This window comes from Bos javanicus, chromosome 12 (assembly GCF_032452875.1).
Source record: "Bos javanicus breed banteng chromosome 12, ARS-OSU_banteng_1.0, whole genome shotgun sequence".
Taxonomy (NCBI): domain Eukaryota; kingdom Metazoa; phylum Chordata; class Mammalia; order Artiodactyla; family Bovidae; genus Bos; species Bos javanicus.
Genome location: NC_083879.1, coordinates 27,075,032 through 27,094,496, shown reverse-complemented (window position 1 = coordinate 27,094,496; position 19,465 = coordinate 27,075,032). Strand labels below are relative to the sequence as shown.

Genomic DNA, 19,465 nt, shown 5'->3' with positions numbered 1-19,465 from the left:
AATGCAGGGGCTAGGGGTTCAATCCCTGGTTGAGGAGCTGAGATCCCATATATCTTGTGGTCAAAAAACAAAAGAGAAACAAAAACAATGTTGTAACAAGTTCAATGAAGACTTTAAAAGTGATCCATATCAGGAACAACAACAAAAAAAATCTAAAGAAAAAGATTTGAATGATGACAAAGAGCTGATAAATTAACTTACCACAAGTTAATTGACCTGCTCTCTTCAACACAGCAATGGCAATGAATGCCCTTTTAATAAATCAATTTTCATGGTGTGGAACCATTCACCAATTAACTATCTACACCACGGTAAAAGTCAAGTAGCCAAAAAGCAGTCTTTGTTGTTATATTAATACTATTCAGCTAGAGTGAATCTGGTTTTGTTGCGGAGAAGCTTATTAACCTCGACATTTTTTCTTAAAATTTGTTATTTTATCATGTGCAAGGTTAAAAAACGCCAAATGTCATATTAGATAGCTGCAAGCAATTAGAATGCAAAGGTCATCATCTTACTCAGATTTAGAGCGCCATTCCAGCATTTTCCTCTTCTGTTTCACTGGGACTTTTATTCAGCACTGAAAAAGCCATTCATTTTGTAAAGGTTAATTCACAACTCTGGACTTGATAAAGAGCTTTGCCAGGATCGTCTGCATTTTAACACCACATTGGTGTCCATCAAACCCTCTTCCTTGCTCAGAGCTGGCTGCCCTCCGTCAGAGAGTGAAAAACATACCTTTCCTCTCCTGGATCCGTCCTCCCACAAAGTTCCACCTGCAGTTATATCCCATAGATTACATTCCCTCCTTTCCTAGTCAGTGGTAGACACAATTGTTGCTTTTCATTTTAAGAATTCATTTTCTTTTGGGCAGTTACCTTTCATTTTCTCACAAGCAGTTCAATTTTTTTTTTTTTTCTTTTCTTTTCTCTCTTTTACTACTTATTTGGCTGTTCTGGGTCTTAGTTCCTGGCACATGAGAGATTCAGACTTCACTGCAGCATGGGGGATCTAGTTCCCTGATCAGGGATGGAACCTGGGTCCCCTCTGCATTGGGAACATGGAATTTTTTCTTTTAACTAAACTATTTTTGTCGAGTATTTTGGTGCCCTAGTCCAATAGGGAGCAGAAACGTATCGATCATTCTAGGGTCTCTCTCTTACCTAGTGTTGCTTCTATGCACCCAGGATGGGACTGGTCTACAGTCCATATCATTACTGGCTTGTCACGTGTTGTCTGCATTCTTATCCATTCCTTACAGGCCACCTGTGCAGACACTGGCTCCAGATGACCACCGGCTCTCTGGCATACACTGTTCTTGGTTATACTGATCGTGATGCTGCTCACATCACATAAGGGTTTGTATAGGGTCTTCAAAGCCATCTCGGGATTATGACCCACGCTCAGCAGACAGATATTTCTTCTACTGCCCTTACGTCAAGACTGAGAACCCAGAGCTCAGGGTTTAACACCTGAGTGGCATCATTTGAGCTCTTGAACTTTTCCACCCCTAGCACGGTCGATTGAATGGATATTCGTTATTTATTGAATTTACCATATCTTGCTTGTCTAGCATCTAAACTCTCTTCTGACACTAGGGAACTCCCGAACTGTGTGTGCATTCCTTTACGAAAGATGAAAGTGAGTACTACAGCCAATACAAGGACACGTGACCCAGCCTTGGCTGCTCAGGCCCTTCCACAGGGGAGTGCCAATCATCGTGGTCCTTGCTGCCTTGCCTTGGCTGGTTTTGGCTGATTTTCCTGAGTGTAATTCTGTTTCCTGTGAATCGTGTGGGCCACCTGTTAAACTTCTGATACATTCCTTTTTCTGTTTAAATTGCCGGAATCGGTTTCTATTATTTATCCATAACACAAACTCTTTTGGGCAGGCTGAAAGATGCCTGCAGCATGAGATGCTGAGGCAGATGGTCCTGAAATAGCCTCCGAGATTCCTTGCATGGGTGCGTGGGGAGCAGTAGAATATTTATGAAGCCAGACATTCGCAGCACAGATCATTGGCACACCTGAGGGGCCTCACCACTAACAAGGACCTGCAGAGGGAGATTCTTGAAGATTAGACAAGAATGAAGAGCCCTCAGAGATTGGTGGGGTGGAGCGGTGAGCACACCCGACAGACAGACACTTCCTCCCCATGTCTCACTTTGACAGGCACTGCATCCTCTAGATGCCGATCCAGAGGAAAAGGTTAGTGAGCGATCTTGAAAGAATATGGGCTTGAAATACAAATTAAGTTCAGTTATAAGTTGATTAGGTTAGTTTCCTGTACACTTGAACTTGGTATTAAATCACATATACCAGAAAGAGGAAAGCCAAGACAATTCAGAGAAAGGAGATGCATTCCTTTACATACGCTAAACTTTTTGCTGTTGTGTTTATTTATAATTTTAACCTGCCTCCTTGGCACAAGGGATTTGAGGCAGCTGAACCTTGCTTGACATTCTAATGAGGCAGGAGCCCGATGAATCACTGCCTGCCCGCAGCGCTGTTCATTAGAGACCCAGGGAGACTTGGGGAGCGCTCCAGGCAGGCCCAGCCCGACGTGGCCATTAAGCGACTCCGCAGCTGCTCTCCTATCATTAGGGCCAGGCTGCAGCCACAGCCGCAGAAACTGCTCATAACCTGTCCAGGTTCCAGAGAGTTTCATCTCCCAGGACCTTCTCTTCGAGGCTTTCTGTAAGTGGAGTGCAGTTCATTACATTTCAAAAACACCAGCTTGTCTGTTAGTGACAACAGGGTTTTCAATCATTTAAGGGGGATGTGAAGGTCCCTCAGATGGGCTTTACGTAAACAGACGGATTTTACACAGGACTCTTTCCTGTTAAGGTCACTTCAGAGCCTCTTGGGAAAGGGGGTCTCTTGGATGTGATGCTGAGGAGAGGACTGGAAATAGTGTCTGGTCAGTTCAGTTCAGATCAGTTGCTCAGTCGTGTCCAACTCTTTGCGACCCCATGGACTGCAACACGCCAACCTTCCCTATCACCAACTCCCAGAGCATGCTCAAACTCATGTCCACTGAGTCGGCGATAGTGTCTGGTACAGAGATACACATGCAAACGGACTGCATTGTAAGAGTGAGCCCACTAACCTCGAGCATTTGTGGCTGACACTGTACTAAGAACTTGACGAGCTTCACTCAGATGTCGGCTGGGCCCTGGCCTTCTCCCTGGTCTAGCTGAAATTTCTCTGGCACCCCATCATACACTGTAAGCCCTGTAACCTAAGCCTAGTCAATGTGCTCCTACGATTTGGGGGAACTCCTGTGACCCTGCAGTCTCATGACCCCCACAGCCCCACACCCCTGCCAGTGTGTCTGTTGTCTTTGGTTCATTAACACCTCCCCCCGCCCAAATCAACCAAGTCACAGAAATCGACCCATTTATAACTTTCCACGAGACAGCAGAGTGAGGGATGGGGGTATTATTCCACCTACCACTTACACCAAATTTCTTAGCATTATTAGGTTAAAAATGTAGAAGTATTTTGTGGAGCCAATAAGAAGCATAAATCTTAGGAATTTCTTATAAATATCTCATAGGAGACATCAGAGAAGTGAATGCCAACAGGAAACGATCCATGGCTCTAACTGAAATTCTGTTGTCAGTGTTTCTCAAAGGTAGCTCCCTGCGAAGTGCCCCTCACCCTTGGTTTGTGGTGGAGCATGTTTAGAGGGAGATTCCCAAGATAAATAAGTTTAGGAAACAGGAAATGATTTCTCTCCCTCAGAGACTCACAGATCACATTAGCAAATCCAGGCTTTATGAGGCACCCCTTCAAAAGATTTTGTTTAGCCCAAAAGATTTATTTCCCAAGTCTATTTGAGTGTTGTTTTTTAAATGAAATGCCTATAAACATTCCAGTGTCCTACATTAACTAGGAGAATAAAAAGGTTAAAACAGAAAACACCACATCCTTGGAAAAATGGAAAGATGTCTCCAGTGAAAGGGAGGGCATGAAATAAGCCATGTCTAAAATAAATATTTTTTCTAATATTTTAAGAAATTTATTAACTTCAGAAATTTAAAAATTGCTGTAGTAATCAATGGCACCATTGACTAGAGAATCAAAGCCACTTATTGATACTTGCAGTTAAGGAAGTAAACTCCATTTAGGCCCCTTCTCTTGGTAGGTTAAAATTTTATAGGCAAAACTCATAGCTCCTTGGCTGACTGTGGCCTGGTTATCTTGTGAGCTTTTCTGTACCAACTGGTAATTATGAAAGGTTCTAGTATTTCCCTTATACAAGTTAGACAGTTGTTTAAAATAATAAAAAAAATAAGTTTGAAACATCAAAAAAGAAGTAAACTCCATGGGGAAAAGTGAGGAAGGAGGTTAATGTATGATTTACTCTTTACTCATGGGGTTGCAAAGAGTCAGACACGACTGAGCAACTTCACTTTCACTTTTCGCTTTCATGCATTGGAGAAGGAAATGGCAACCCACTCCAGTGTTCTTGCCTGGAGAATCCCGGGGACGGGGAGCCTGGTGGGCTGCCGTCTATGGGGTCGCACAGAGTTGGACACGACTGAAGTGACTTAGCAGCAGCAGCAGCAGCAGAAAGTTTGGATCTCTTCCTGCTACACGGCTGTCTTTCAAAACAGAGAAGTTAGAAGTAATCAGATCAAAAAATGGTCCAAAACCAGGGTACTCTAGACTTTGTTGACAAACTAGGTATAACTACATCACCAGGGCAACTAGCTGCCTCTCTGAACTGGAAGGCACCCAGGGAAATGTGTGTGTACACCTCTCTCTGCATTGCAGGGCGGGGGATTAGCTAGGATGAGTTTCATCAGAGGATGTGTTCTATAGGACCCTCTGGCCGTGTACTGGTGACCCAATAGCCTGTTTAAACATATGGAGGCAAAAAGACAAAATGATTTAAGTAGAAATGATGACTGGTCAACCCCTTAGAGTGTTATGGAGGTAGAGGGGTAGATTAACTTGTGAACAAAAGGACATGACAGGAGTTTTTAAATTTTCATTATGATTCTTTTACAAGGTTGTATAACAGAAGCTCCTTAAATTCACTCTTTAAAAGTTTTAGGAAGAGCTGGTTTAGAAATGAGACAAACATGAGAGATAAACATATATTTTAGGAGGCAAATTCATTGGCTGAGGGGCACCCCAGGGATTCATACAAGATGACATTTTCTAAGGCTCTAAATGATATAAAAAAAGCTCACAACTAAATATTCAACTTTGTATTTGATACTAATAATTCAGGCTGACATGCTGAGTTCAAGGTAATGTACAACAAAATCTCTCAAGGGACTGAGTAGGCAAAGAGGAAACTTAAATTTAAGTTTTTTAGCAGACATTTATTTTTAAGCACGTATTGTGTGTAAAGTATTGTGACTGATGGTTTGGGGGGCTTTGGAGCTGAATGAGATATGGTCTCTGACCTCACAAGAGGTTCAGAATTTAGAAGTGGAGAAAAATCTATGCACAGGAAATTCTGGGAGTGAAGGAAGGGATAGGTGATGGTGGAAGTTTGGTTTGAGGGTAGGTTGCATTTAGAAATGGAATTTTAGTGATGGGAACTGGAGCGGCTGATTTCAAATCACATCCTAGGTGATCATATCCTGAAAGGGAAGCCCCAGTAATAATCCATTTCTTTGGCTAACTTTCTAAGAAGTCCCTCTAGATATTAGGAACCACAGAACTTTAAACATTTTATTATGGTAATTCACAACCCCGATCCATATTAAATTTACCTCAGTGCTTAGAAAGAAAAGTGGAATTCAGATACTGGGAGTCTTCAGGGATTTTTATTTAATTAGTCTGAGGTGGAGCTTGGCCATAAGCATGTTTTAAAATCTCTGGGTGAGTCTATTGTACAGTCTGCGTAGTGGATTAAAGAGTTAGAAAAGTTAGATGCCTGACCTTGGGTGAGTTATGCAATTGCTCAGGATCTTAATCTCCTTTTTTTTTTTTTTTTTTGGTAAATATAGTGGATAATACCTTTCCTGTGAAGTTGTCTTCGGGTTAGATAATGCATCCAATGTGAAAGCCACAAAGAGAACTTCTGGCACATAACTACGCAATGAAATCCCATGTCCTTCCCAAGTGAGATGCTAAGGATAAGGGGTCAAGACCCAGACTCTGGCGCTGATACCCACGATGTGAATGTTGGTTCTGCCTCTTACAAGCTGTGTGATCTTAAGCAAACTGCCTCAGTTTCCTCATCTGAAAAGTGATAACAATAGTTATTATGAGGGATACATAAAATGAGGATTGAATGTATCTGGCACAAAAGCACATAGCTTGAATATGATCATGAGAAAATATCAGACAAACCCTGCAAAATAGCTGGTGTGGACTCTTCATAAAGGTCAATGGCATGAAATAAAAAAAGGAAGATTTGGAAATTATTCTAGCTTAAAGAGAACTAAAGCAACATGAAATTGAATGCAATAGATGTTCTTGGATTTTCTTTTGCTATTAAAGGCATTGTTGTGATAATTGGTGATAATCTAAATAAGATCTGTATACTGGATAACAGTATTGTAATAATATTCATTTCCTGATTTTGATAATTGTACTGTGATTATGTAAATGAATATTTTGTTTTTAGGAAATATGCATGAAAATAGTTAGGGATAAAGAAGCATTCTGTCTGCTGAGAAGGAGAGATAGAGAAAATAAACCAAATATGATCAAATAGTAACATTTGGGAAATCTAGATGTGGGATGGAGAAGGCAATGGCACCCCACTCCAGTACTCTTGCCTGGAAAATCCCACTGATGGAGGACCCTGGTAGGCTGCAGTCCATGGGGTCACTAAGAGTCGGACACGACTGAGCGATTTCACTTTAACTTTTCACTTTCATGCATTGAAGAAGGAAATGGCAACCCACTCCAGTGTTCTTGCCTGGAGAATCCCAGGGACAGAGGAGCATGGTAGGCTGCCGTCTATGGGGTCGCAGAGTCGGACACGACTGAAGCGACTTAGCAGCAGCAGTAGCAGATGTGGGATATCTAGAAACTCTTTGTTCTATTCTTGCAACTTTTGGATAAGTCTGAAATTTTTAAAAAGTTCCTGTCCCTGAAACATATTAGACATCACCTGAGAAGTGGATAAAATTTAGGTGTCAGTGAAAACTGGAGGAAGCAAATTCATCAAGGAAGGCCAGCTCAGGTGACACGCAGTGTGTTCTGATTAATTAGGCCTCTCCCTGTAGATCAGACTGGATTCCAGGCACTTCCCAGGGGTTCTGTGCTTTCATCAGTTCCCCTGTATTTAAGGGAACAGCTAGTCCTTCAGCCCTCTCCTCAGCTCACACTAATCAGGTGCCTGGTACATGTCCTGTTGGTTCTTGGGAAGTAAAGCTGGGGGTCTCACTGGGGTCCTAGGCCTGGGGAGGAAGCTGGGCCTGGGGGACCAGAGATTGTCTCAGGGAACTGGGGTGCTGTGACCACAAAGTTAGCAAGCTATTCGTGTTGGACTGAGGAGTAGGGCTGAGGGAAGATCAGCCTGTATGGATCTGATAGCTGTGAGGGGGGCAGCGAAGCAGAGAGGAGGGCAGTGGGCCAGTTCCAGGGACCAGAGCAGATATCAGCAGACCCAGTCCCTGAGGAATCACTACTGATTTCTCTCTCTTTTCTTTCCTTTCCTTTCTTCCTTCCTTCTGTTCCTTCATACTTCCTGTTGTGATTTTAGTCTTGAAAGCAGTATTGTAGAATACTACCTCTCATTTTAATTTTATTTTATATATATATATATATTTTAATTTTAAAAGACTTTTTTCATTTTGCTTTCATTATTTGGCCTGGGTTACACATTAAATTCATGAATGACTTTGATTTCTTAGTAATCATGAGGCACATCCAAGTTAAGTGAGAAAAAGCTAACCTACAAATTGTTTTCAATACCTCTCATACAAAAACACTCAAATGCAACAGAAAAAACTTTAAGGGTTAAACCACTCAAAATCCCATTCCTCAGAAATCTTTTTTCTTCCCCTATCAGTGGGGAATAGCTATAGTTCTGTGCTTAGTCTTCTTTTTTTTTTTTTTCAAGATTGGGTTTTGTTTTGTTTATTTTGGTTGTGTCAGGTCTTAGCAGCGGCACGTGTAAACTTTGTTGCATCATTTGAGATCTTCCAGTCGAGTTGTGTGAGGAGGAGGAGGAGGAGGGGATGACAGAGGATGAGATGGCTGGATGGCATCACTGACTCAATGGACGTGAGTCTGAGTGAACTCCGGGAGTTGTGATGGACAGGGAGGCCTGGCGTGCTTCGATTCATGGGGTCGCAAAGAGTCGGACATGAATGGTCGACTGAACTGAACTGCACGGGCTCAGTAGTTGTGGCATCGGCTTTCTAGCTGTGTTGCTCTGGCTTAGTTGCTCCACGGCATGTGGGGTCTCAGTTCCCCAAACAGAGATCAGACCTGCATCCTCCACACTGCCAGGGGAATCTGTAACCACTGGACCACCAGGGAATCCCCAGTGCATATTCTTAACGTAGACATCTGTGTGTGTGCCGAATTACATAAATTGGTTCATCATGCAGGCTATATGTCATGTTTCATTCTACTGCATTACTGTGTGTCATGGACAGGTTTCCTCAGCATAAACACAGATCAGTCTCATAATCTGTGCTAGCTGTGTGGTTCCCCTTTGGGGATACGTTATCATTTATTCAAGTAATTCCAAACTGATGGATATTTAGGTTGCTTTTAGGTGTTTTATAACATCTAAAATCCCAGGCATTATGGACTTGCGCATATGTCTTCTGGATCTCATGTGATAATCTAATTTGGAAAGTTTCTATAATTGGGAATAAAAGGAGTAGGCATTTTTAAAGCTCTCTTGATTCACTCTGCCCTCTATAATTCCATCTCCACCAACCCTAAGAATGTGTCTGTCCTTAAGCCTCTGACAACACTTTTCCCAAGTCTTTTGATTTCTTGCCAATCTAATAAGAAAGAAAAAAAAGTCACAACTTTAATTTGCATTTCTCTTCTTACATTGAGGAGAATAATTCAATTCAGTTCAGTTCAGTCGCTCAGTCGTATCCAACTATTTGTGACCCTCTGGACTGCAGCACACCAGGCCTCCTTGTCCATCACCAACTTCTGGAGCTTTCTCAAACTAATGTCCATTGAGTCGATAATGCCATCCAACCATCTCATCCTCTGTTGTCCCCTTCTCCTCCTGCCCCCAATCCCTCCCAGCATCAGAGTCTTTTCCAATAAGTCAGCTCTTCACATCAGGTGGCCAAAGTATTGGAGTTTCAGCTTCAGCATCAGTCCTTCCAATGAATATTAAGGACTGATCTCCTTCAGAATGGACTGGTTGGATCTCCTTGCAGTCCAAGGGACTCTCAAGAGTCTTCTCCAACACCACAGTTCAAAAGCATCAATTCTTCAGTGCTCAGCCTTCTTCACAGTCCAACTCTCACATCCATAATGACTACTGGAAAAACCATAGCTTTGACTAGACAGACCTTTGTTAGCAAAGTAATGTCTCTGCTTTTGAATATGCTATCTAGGTTGGTCATAACTTTTCTCCCAAGGAGCAAGCATCTTTTAATTTCATGGCTGCAGCCACCATCTGCAGTGATTTTGCAGCCCCCCAAAATAAAGTCTGTCAGTTTCTACTGTTTCCCCATCTATTTGCCATGAAATGATGGGACCAGACGCCATGATTTTAGCTTTCTGAATGCTGAGCTTTAAGCCAACTTTTCCACTCTCCTCTTTCACATTCATTAAGAGGCTCTTTAGTTCTTCTTCACTTTCTGCCATAAGGGTGGTGTGTCATCTGCATACCTGAGGTTATTGATATTCCTCCTGGCAATCCTGATTCCAGCTTGTGCTTCATCCAGCCCCATATTTCACATGATGTACTCTGCATATAAGTTAAATAAGCAGGGTGACGATAAACAGCCTTGATGTACTCCTTTCCTAATTTGGAATCAGTCTGTTGTTCCATGTCCAGTTCTAACTGTTGCTTCCTGACCTGCATACAGGTTTTTCAGGAGGCAGGTCAGGTGGTTTTGTATTCCCATCTCTTTCAGAATTTTCCACAGTTTGTTGTGATCCACACAGTCAAAGGCTTTGGCATAGTCAATAAAGCAGAAGTAAATGTTTTTCTGGAACTCTCTTGCTTTTTCTATGATCCAATGGATGTTGGCAATTTGATCTCTGCTTCCTCTGCTTTTTCTAAATCCAGCTTGAACATCTGGAAGTTCACAGTTCATGTATTGATGAAGCCTGGCTTGGAGAATTTTGAGCATTACTTTGCTAGTGTGTGAGATGAGTGTAATTGTGTGGTAGTTTGAATATTCTTTGGCATTGCCTTTCTTTGGGATTGGAATGAAAACTGACCTTTTCCCGTGCTGTGGCCACTGCATATTTCCAAATTTGCTGGCAAACGTTCTGGCATACTCTTTCTAATAAGAAAGAACAGAAAGTCCCGGCTCTAATTTGTTTTTTTCTTCTTACACTGAGGATAAAACCTACTGTATAGCATTCCATAGCCACAGTTCTCTGAGTAGTTACTGCTTTTGAAGGCAGAAGACTCAATCAAAACAATGTCCCTTTTAAGCTTAAAAAATTCAATCAAACTTTCCATGCTTCAGAATTCCCCCTTCTTTTTTATGCATAAGTGTGAATATATGGGTGTGTGTGTGTGTGTGTGTGTGTGTGTGTGTTTGGGGAAATTTTGTAAACCACTATTTGAAAGCACAGACTTTGGAGCCAATCTACCCAAGTTTTGAATCCTGGCTCTGGAACTTAACTAGCTGTGTAATTTTGCCTCCATTTCCTCTTTGATAACATAGGCATAATAATACTTACCTTATGAGACTACTGTGAGGATTCGAGGTAATTTATGTAAAGTACTCAGAACAATGTTTCACACCTACTAAGTTCCTTAGAAATGTTGTTCTAGTACTTTCCACAGTGGTTTAAGAGGTAAGAGTGTTCTTGATTCTCAGGATAGTAGAGAATATGCTAATACAATATGGAGTTTTGTTTCTTTTTAAATTTTCACCCCAGCATAATAAAACATAATGACCCTTGTTTTTTTTTTTTTTTCAGAGAAATTAGTGACAAAGTCTAAGAGAACTCTGTGCAAAGAACCACCATCCTGGTAGTGTGGGAGGCGTGGGAGTGCACAAAGCTACTAGCGACAGAAGAGAAGACTCATGAGATCAAGTTTCTGTGCTTAGATATATGTAACCCACTTTGGTCTCATGAAAGACCTCTCTGTCCCTGGTGAAATCATAGGGCTCACGCTTGTAAATAGACTTCTTTTTGAACTTAAAAATAAATATGTTAAGCTTAAGTAAAATGTTTAAAGTGAGCTTTTTACTTTCTAAACTAACATAAAAAACACCTATTGAAGTAAAATGCAAATTTTATATGATAAAAATACCTTTGATGGAGTATTTTAATTAAGGAGCCTTGGAAATTAGCTCTTTGTATGTATCAGTTGTGAATCTAAGTCTAAAATGCATTTGCCAGGAAATGAGTTTAGTGAGCAGTTGTCAGATATTAAATTTCTTTCAGGATCAGTAGTTCTTTCTATAGATTTTTTTCAAGTTTTGTTCACCTTAAGGTAATTTAGACATCAAAAATTTAAACAGTGCTCACAGATTAAGCTTTAAGGAAAAACCTACAATATTTTCTTACAGAGGTTATAGGAAATATTTTATAATTTCAAAGTCAAGACTTTGAAACATGGTGAGATCTCTCTTATCACTGCGGTTTATTTTTGTCCTTATCTAGCCTTAGCAGCAGCAGCAGCAGCCTTACCCATCAGAGAAGGCAATGGCACCCCGCTCCAGTACTCTTGCCTGGAAAATCCCATGGACGGAGGAGCCTGGTAGGCTGTAGTCCGTGGGGTTGCTAAGAGTCGGACACGACTGAGTGACTTCACTTTCACTTTTCACTTTCATGCATTGGAGAAGGAAATGGCAACCCACTCTAGTGGTCTTGCCTGGAGAATCCCAGGGACAGGGGATCCTGGTGGGCTGCCGTCTCTGGGGTTGCACAGAGTCTGACAAGACTGAAGCGACTTAGCAGCAGCAGCAGCAGCCTTATCCATGAAAATTAAGAAGACAGAATTTTATCTTTATTTAGCCAAGTACTGAGCTAAGTACTATAATTTTGTGTTAAGGACTGATCTGTGTTTCCCCGCCCCATTATCACCCCCTTCATCCCACATCAATTCATATATTGAAGCCCTAACCCACTGTGACTGTATTTGGAAACAGGGCCTTTAGGGAGGCTATTAAGGTTAACTAACTGAGGCCACATCATAGGGCCCTGATCCAATAGGACTGGTGTCCTTGTAAGAAAGAGATGCCAGGAGTGTGCATACACAGAGAAAGACCATATGAGGACACAGCAAGAAGATAGCTGTCTGCACACCAAGGAGAGAGGCCTTATAGAAACCAACCTACCATCACCATGACCTTGGATTTCCCAATCATCAGAATTATGGAAAAATAAATTCCTGTTGCATGTTACCTAGTTGGCAGCATCTTATGGCAACCTGAGCTGACTAGTACATTTTGGTTCAGGTATAAGCAAGCCAGAACCTTATTTCTGTTTCATGGAATAGTTGGATTTAGGCTACCCAGAGTTGAAATGACAGTTCTATCCCATAAACCATCTAGGGAACCAGGATCCCTCCATGTTGACATTCCAGCATCACTTGGAAATTAAATTATGTCTGCATTTTAAGCAGCAGGATGAAGGAAGACAGAGAAGACACAGTTTCTCCATTTAAGTCCTTGTGCTCACATCTTGCTGATCATAATTTAATCCTATGGACATATTCAAACTGCAAGTGAGGCTGAAAAATATAGACACCATGCACCCAACTAAAGAGCAAGGCTTCTACTATTAAAAAAAGACGAGCAAGCAGCAGGCTCTACAACAAGGAGTTGTTGGTGGTGTGAGTCTGGCCTCAGCCCTTCCTCCCCCTTCGCTATCTCCATAGCCCACCAGCTCACCATGTTCTGCTAGGCTTCCCTGAAGCTTAGAAAACAATACAGTGTAGGACAGAGAGCAGATAAAGCCGCCTGCTAAATCTGACGTCCCCTAAAGCCCAACATAAAACACACAAACACCCTTTCCAGGTGTCCTCTAGCTGCTAACCTCATTCTGCTGTCCCTGGGGTCCTCCTCACTCCATGGCAGCATCTCCCTTACTAGCCTTTACTGAGCAAATCTCCTCCAGACTTTCAGGGAAGCTTCACTTTTTCTCCACAGGAGTTGATCTGGTCATCTCATTGTCCTCTGGGCTTGTCACTCTCGCCCTGCAGAAAATGCAAAAGATTAATTCAGGAATCATATTGTCCCATGTCTGAGCAATGGAGGGTGTACATGAGGCTTTCAAGAGTAGGAACTGGGGTGACCTTTAACACATCTCTGGAGTGTCCATGACACACTGAATCCTGTGAAGTTCACAAATTCATTCTCTGCTACCCCACCCCACCTCACACACAGAGATCTCTTCCAAGGGAAAAACTGAATTCTCAGAAACCAAACAGCCTAAAACAGAGCTCAGAACTCCAGTGTTTCTTGCAAGAAGCACACAGATGAGTGAAGTGGGTTAGATGGGGAGTATGAAAAGCACGCTGTCCTAACAGACAGACAACACTCACGCCGGTGGATTTTGACCACATGGGACCAATGTCCCTTCTCCTGATTTTGTATATATAAAGGAAGCTGGAAACCAGTCATTTTTTAGAGGACGAGTCAAGATTTTCAAAATGTTGGCACAGAATTTAAAAATGTAAACATTGCACAACAGACCTACTGGGTTGGATCCAATTTAAATGCAACCCAGGAGCCTCCACTCTGAAACTCTTTAGTGAGCACTGAAGGAAGGAAACCTTCCCTAGCTGGCCTTGACAGCGCCACGTAAAGTCACAGCATTAGTGATGCAGCAGGCTTCTATCACTGAACTCGGGAGAACTAGTAGCAGTCTCTTCAACAGGGAGCTGCTGGTGGTGTGAACCTGGCTTCCAGCATTATCTTCCAGAGCCATATGCTTCTTCCTTTAATTCTTTTTTTTTTTTTTTAAGTATACCCACTTGGGTGCAGGCGATGGCACCCCACTCCAGTACTCTTGCCTGGAAAATCCCATGGACGGAGGAGCCTGGTAGGCTGCTGTCTATGGGGTCGCACAGAGTCAGACACGACTGAACGACTTCACTTTCACTTTTCACTTTCATGCATTGGAGAAGGAAATGGCAACCCACTCCAGTGTTCTTGCCTGGAGAATCCCAGGGATGGGGGAGCCTGGTGGGCTGCTGTCTGTGGGGTCACACAGAGTCAGACACGACTGAAGCAACTTAGAAGCAGCAGCAGCAGCAGCAGTGCCTAATTCAATTATTAGGCAGGATGCTACCGTCCTCCTCCGCCTCTGTCTAGGGAGGGGCCAGTGTCTCCTTCTCAGGAGCTCAGATCATCACAAGAAGGGGAAAGTCACCCCGGGCAGCACCGAGTCCACAGCCTGCTGTCTGTCCCAGGAGCATCTTCTGCCTCCTGCTATGGTTTTCACCTTCCCCCAGGCTTTGCGTTGGTACTCCTATTTCTGGATGTGCCCCAGAAGGCACGAGAAATTCTGTGTTCAGCTTTCGTCTAAAGCATGGGAAGCAATGGATGGTGTTTTAGCAGGAGAGTGACATAAAATGAGTCTGGAAACTGTTGCTCTGGGAAGGCCAGACATTGGAGTCAGGGAGACCAGTTAAGGACGCTGGCAGCAGAATAGGCGTGGAGACGCTGCTGTAGGCAAGTGGCAGAGGAAAGGAGAGGAGAAAGCAGAGACAAGGACAATGTGGAGACAGAATCTAAAATTTTTGCAACTGTTATTAAAAATGAGACCCAGATTTCAAGCCCGGGTGACTGGAAGGATGGTTGTCACAGAAACAAACCAAATTATTAGTACTATGTATTTGTTTGTTTATTAAATTTTTATATTGTTTTTTTTTCTTTCTTTAAAAATAACTTTCAGGGCTGTCAATTGATATTAACAACATTTGTGATTTTTTGTCCTGCTGGAATCCAAGGACTTTTTGTAAGCACTATCTCATTAATCCTCTTGAAAGCTTAGTGAGGTGAGTGGCAGTGCTTTGAAAAGCCAAATATACAGACGTTTGTTTTTTTAAAAAAATATCCTTGACTGTCTCTCACATTCTCACTAAGATTTTTAGACTCTCAATAGCAATTAGTAGAGATCAGGCTTGGCGTGTACTGTGTTCCCAATTATTATCAATAGATTCTAATTGAGAACATGTGTTTGTTTCAGCTGGGATTATTGTCTGGCTGATCACAATGGAGAGTCTGAAAGACAGCATCTGGCAGAATTATTTTCTGACATCACCTCTCAGTCCCGACTTCCTTCATAGCTGCTTTCATTTAGTATGTGGCCCACCAAGACAGAGGGAGTTCTGCCCCAGAAACTGCATCGGCCCCAATGTCCCCGTGAGGTCATCTATGCAATCTTCACGATGTGCACCAGGTACCAGGAATCACTCCTTAAAGTAGGCACCAGTTCCAGTTATCTATTACTGTGTCACAAATCATCCCAGACCTAGCAGCTTAAATCATTCATCTGCAGTTTGGGAAGGGCTTGGAAGGCACGCTTGCATCCATTCCATGCAGTGTTCGCTGGGTTGGTTGGCTGGTGATGGATGATCCACTTCCAAAATGACTCTTTCACATGGCTGGAGGTTCTGGCTGTCAGATGGGAGCTCAGCTGGGGCTCTTGGCTTCGGGCCTCAGTTTGTCCTCCTGTTGATCTCTTTATGGGTGTTTGGCTTGGGCTTCCTCACAGTAAGAGCACTTGATTTGAAAAGTAAGAGTTTAAGAGATAGAAAGTGGAAACTACCAGTCTCTCAAGACTGACCCCTGGAAGTTGTCATAGAGTCACTACCCACTGTATTTTATTGGCCAAAAATGTCACAGAGCCTGCCCAGACTCAGGAGGGGACATAGACTACACTTTCGCATGGAACAGTGACAGACTGCGTGGCCAAATTTAGTCTCTCACAGTGTAGATTATATTTAAAATTTTGTAGGAAGGATGGTTTAGTTTGGCATCTCTGATTCAAGACTGATATATTAAATTGCACCAATGGCCAATAATTCTGGATTCCAAATATATATTTTTCTTAGTTTCCATAAAACTTTCCCACATACTGACTCTATCATTTGTCTCTGACCCTTATTTCTCCTCAAGTCCCAGGCTCTTTTAAGGGCTTCCCTCATAGCTCAGTTGGTAAAGAATCTGCCTGCAATGCAGGAGACCCCAGTTCAATTCCTGGGTCGGCAAGATCCCCTGGAGAAAGGATAGGCTACCCACTCCAGTATGCTTGGGCTTCCCTGGTATCTCAGATGGTAAAGAATCCACCTGCAATGGGAGAGACCTGGGTTCGATCCCTGGGTTGGGAAAATACCCTGGAGAAGGGAAAGGCTACTCACTGCAATATTCTGGCCTGAAGAATTCCATGGACTGTACAGTCCATGGGGTTTCAAAGAATCCAACAGGACTGAGCGACTTTCACTTTCTTTTCCAGGCTCTTTTACTTCTGTTGTATGATATATAATGTGCCAACTCCTGCAACCTATCTACTAACTCTTCTGGAAAATTCTCTCGAGCTTCCAAATGGAAGTGCCTCTCCTGCGTGCCTTCACAGGTTTTGGTCTCATCTTAGGAAGAGTTATCACAACACACTGGATCTTGGCTGCTGATCTGACTTCTCTACAGGCAGGCAATCTCTCTTGTTCATTTTGATCTCCCCAGCACAAAAGATTGTTTCTGGACAGTCGATACTCAATACATATTTGTTGAATGGTTGATCCACCTTTTGCCCTAAATGTTTACATTCCAGGAAAGCTCTGCCATTATCAATGACTTTCACATGCCATTTGGCACTGTTAGAACTTACCCTAAACTTCTTCATCTCTTAACTGAAGGGACTGGATTTTCTGTGATGTCAAACATGAGAAAATGAAAGGAAACGTCATTTGAGTCCTAGGAGAGGTGGCGATGAAAGAAGCTACACGAATGAAAGCCTGATCATTTGTGCTAAAGATGATTCTTTCCATGATTGGAGACCTGGGTTCGATCCCTGGGTTGGGAAGATCTCCTGGAGAAGGGAAAGGCTACCTACTCCAGTATTATGACCTGGAAAATTCCGTGGATGGTATAGTCCACGGGGTTGCAAAGAGTTGGACACTACTGAGCAACTTTCACTTTCCATGACAATGGTGTTGACTATATTAAGTAGGACATTTCTCCATGGTTTTCTATGTAAAGAGAAGACGGACAAAGCAGCAGGGACATTAATCTCCACTGGTCCCCTGGACATTTCGAAGCAGGATGTATAAGCCACTCTCCAAATTGATAACTGGTGTCTGATTCCAAACGCATGTCACCAATCTTGCCCTTGATGCACTGTAGCAGAACATGATGGGACGTTAGCAGAGCAGCAGGGCATACTGGAAAGAGGAAAGGACGTGGGGTTTGTTAACACCATCTTATCAATTGAATTTAAAGTGGATGTTAATCTTGTTTATTGAACACAGGGACAGATGAACCAGTGAAATCTTGTTTTAGAAGCTGTGAGTAAGGCATATCGTCTTCTATGTCAGGCAGTTAGGAGACATTGATCACTCTGTGAGAGGCCCTTACTCAGCATGACGAGAGCCTGACAGGGAGATTTCACCCTTTAGCACGGATGTCAGAAGGGCTTTTACTTCTATTTCATTTAACCTCAAAAATGTATCGAGCTTTAAAGATGCTACTCACGGTGCAGAGTGGTATAGGGGCTAGAGAGAAAAATACGACACCATCCCTCACCTCAAGGAGCAGTGGCTGATGTGTGAGCATGAGGGTGAGGGGTTAGAAACAAATGGAGTAGTTGGCCCCCAGGACTGGACCAGGAGGGAGGCGGAAGCAGCACTTCTTATTTCTGAGTCCTTGCTTGGGTTACTTAAGTGCTCTAAGCCTCAGTTTACTCATCTTTAAAATGATGTTAAAAGTGAAAGTGAAGTCACTCAGTCGTGTCTGACTCTTTGCAACCTGCCAGGCTCCTCCGACCATGGGATTTTTCCATACAAGAATGCTGGAGTGGGTTGCCATTTCCTTCTCCAGGGGATCTTCCCGACCCAGGGATCAAACCCAGATCTCCTGAATTGCAGGCAGATGCTTTACCATCTGAGCCACCAAGGCAGCATTGACTGCAGCAATACCTACCTGCAGAAGATCATGGCAAGAATTAAAATAGAGAAGGTATGAAGCTATAAGCTCTGTTTCATTGTATCTTCAACACGTGTTGAGCACATTGCAGATGGTCAGTGATTGTCTGGTGACTGCATGTCAAATGAAAGAGCTTAAGCACAGTGCTGGGCCCAATGACAGTCATGGTGACATGAGATAAGTAATAGCAACTGTGGTTGCTGGTGGTGAAAGCAATGCTAATTGAGGCATTCAGTTCAGTTTAGTTCAGTTGCTCAGTCGTGTCCAACTCCTTGCAACCCCATGAATTGCAGCACGCCAGGCTTCCCTGTCCATCACCAGCTCCCGGAGTTTACTCAAACTCTTGTCCATTGAGTTGGTGATGCCATCCAGCCATCTCATCCTTTGTTGTCCCCTTCTCCTCCTGCTCCCAATCCCTCCCAGCATCAGGGTCTTTTCCAGTGAGTCAACTCTTCACATGAGGTGGCCAAAGTATTGGAGTTTCAGCTTCAACATCAGTCCTTCCAATGAACACCCAGGACTGATCTCCTTTAGGATGGACTGGTTGGATCTCCTTGCAATCCAATGGACTCTTAAGAGTCTTCTCCAATACCACATTTCAAAAGCATCAATTCTTCGGTGCTCAGCTTTCTTCATGGTCCAACTCTTACATCCATACATGACCACTGGAAAAACCATAGCCTTGACTAGACGGACCTTGGTTGGCAAAGTAATGCCTCTGCGTTTTAATATGCTATCTAGGTTGGTTATAACTTTCTTTCCAAGGAGTAAGTGTCTTTTAATTTCATGGCTGCAATCACCATCTGCAGAGATTTTGGAGCCCCCAGAAAATAAAGTCTGACACTGTTTCCACTGTTTCCCCATCTATTTCCCATGAAGTGAATGGACCAGATGCCATGATCTTCGTTTTCTGAATGTTGAGTTTTAAGCCAACTTTTTCAATCTCCTCTTTCACTTTCATCAAGAGGCTTTTTAGTTCCTCTTCACTTTCTGCCATTAGGGTGGTGTCATCTGCATATCTGAGGTTATTGATATTTCTCCTGGCAATCTTGATTCCAGCTTGTGCTTCTTCCAGCCCAGCATTCTCATGATGTACTCTGCATATAAGTTAAATAAACAGGGTGACAATATACAACCTTGACATACTCCTTTTCCTATTTGGAAGCAGTCTGTTGTTCCATGTCCAGTTCTAACTGTTGCTTCCTGACCTGCATATAGGTTTCTCAA

The 19,465-nt window shown here is 42.8% G+C and overlaps 1 long non-coding RNA gene across 2 annotated transcripts in view; it reads right to left on the bottom strand.

The window, feature by feature from the left end:
- LOC133258319 (uncharacterized) overlaps nt 1-19,465 on the bottom strand; it is a 594,951-nt gene that overhangs the window by 77,859 nt on the left and 497,627 nt on the right. For both annotated transcript variants that reach the window (XR_009739933.1, XR_009739929.1), the window contains exon 9: nt 13,128-13,287. This is a non-coding gene — a long non-coding RNA (uncharacterized LOC133258319). The remainder of the gene's footprint in view (nt 1-13,127; nt 13,288-19,465) is intronic.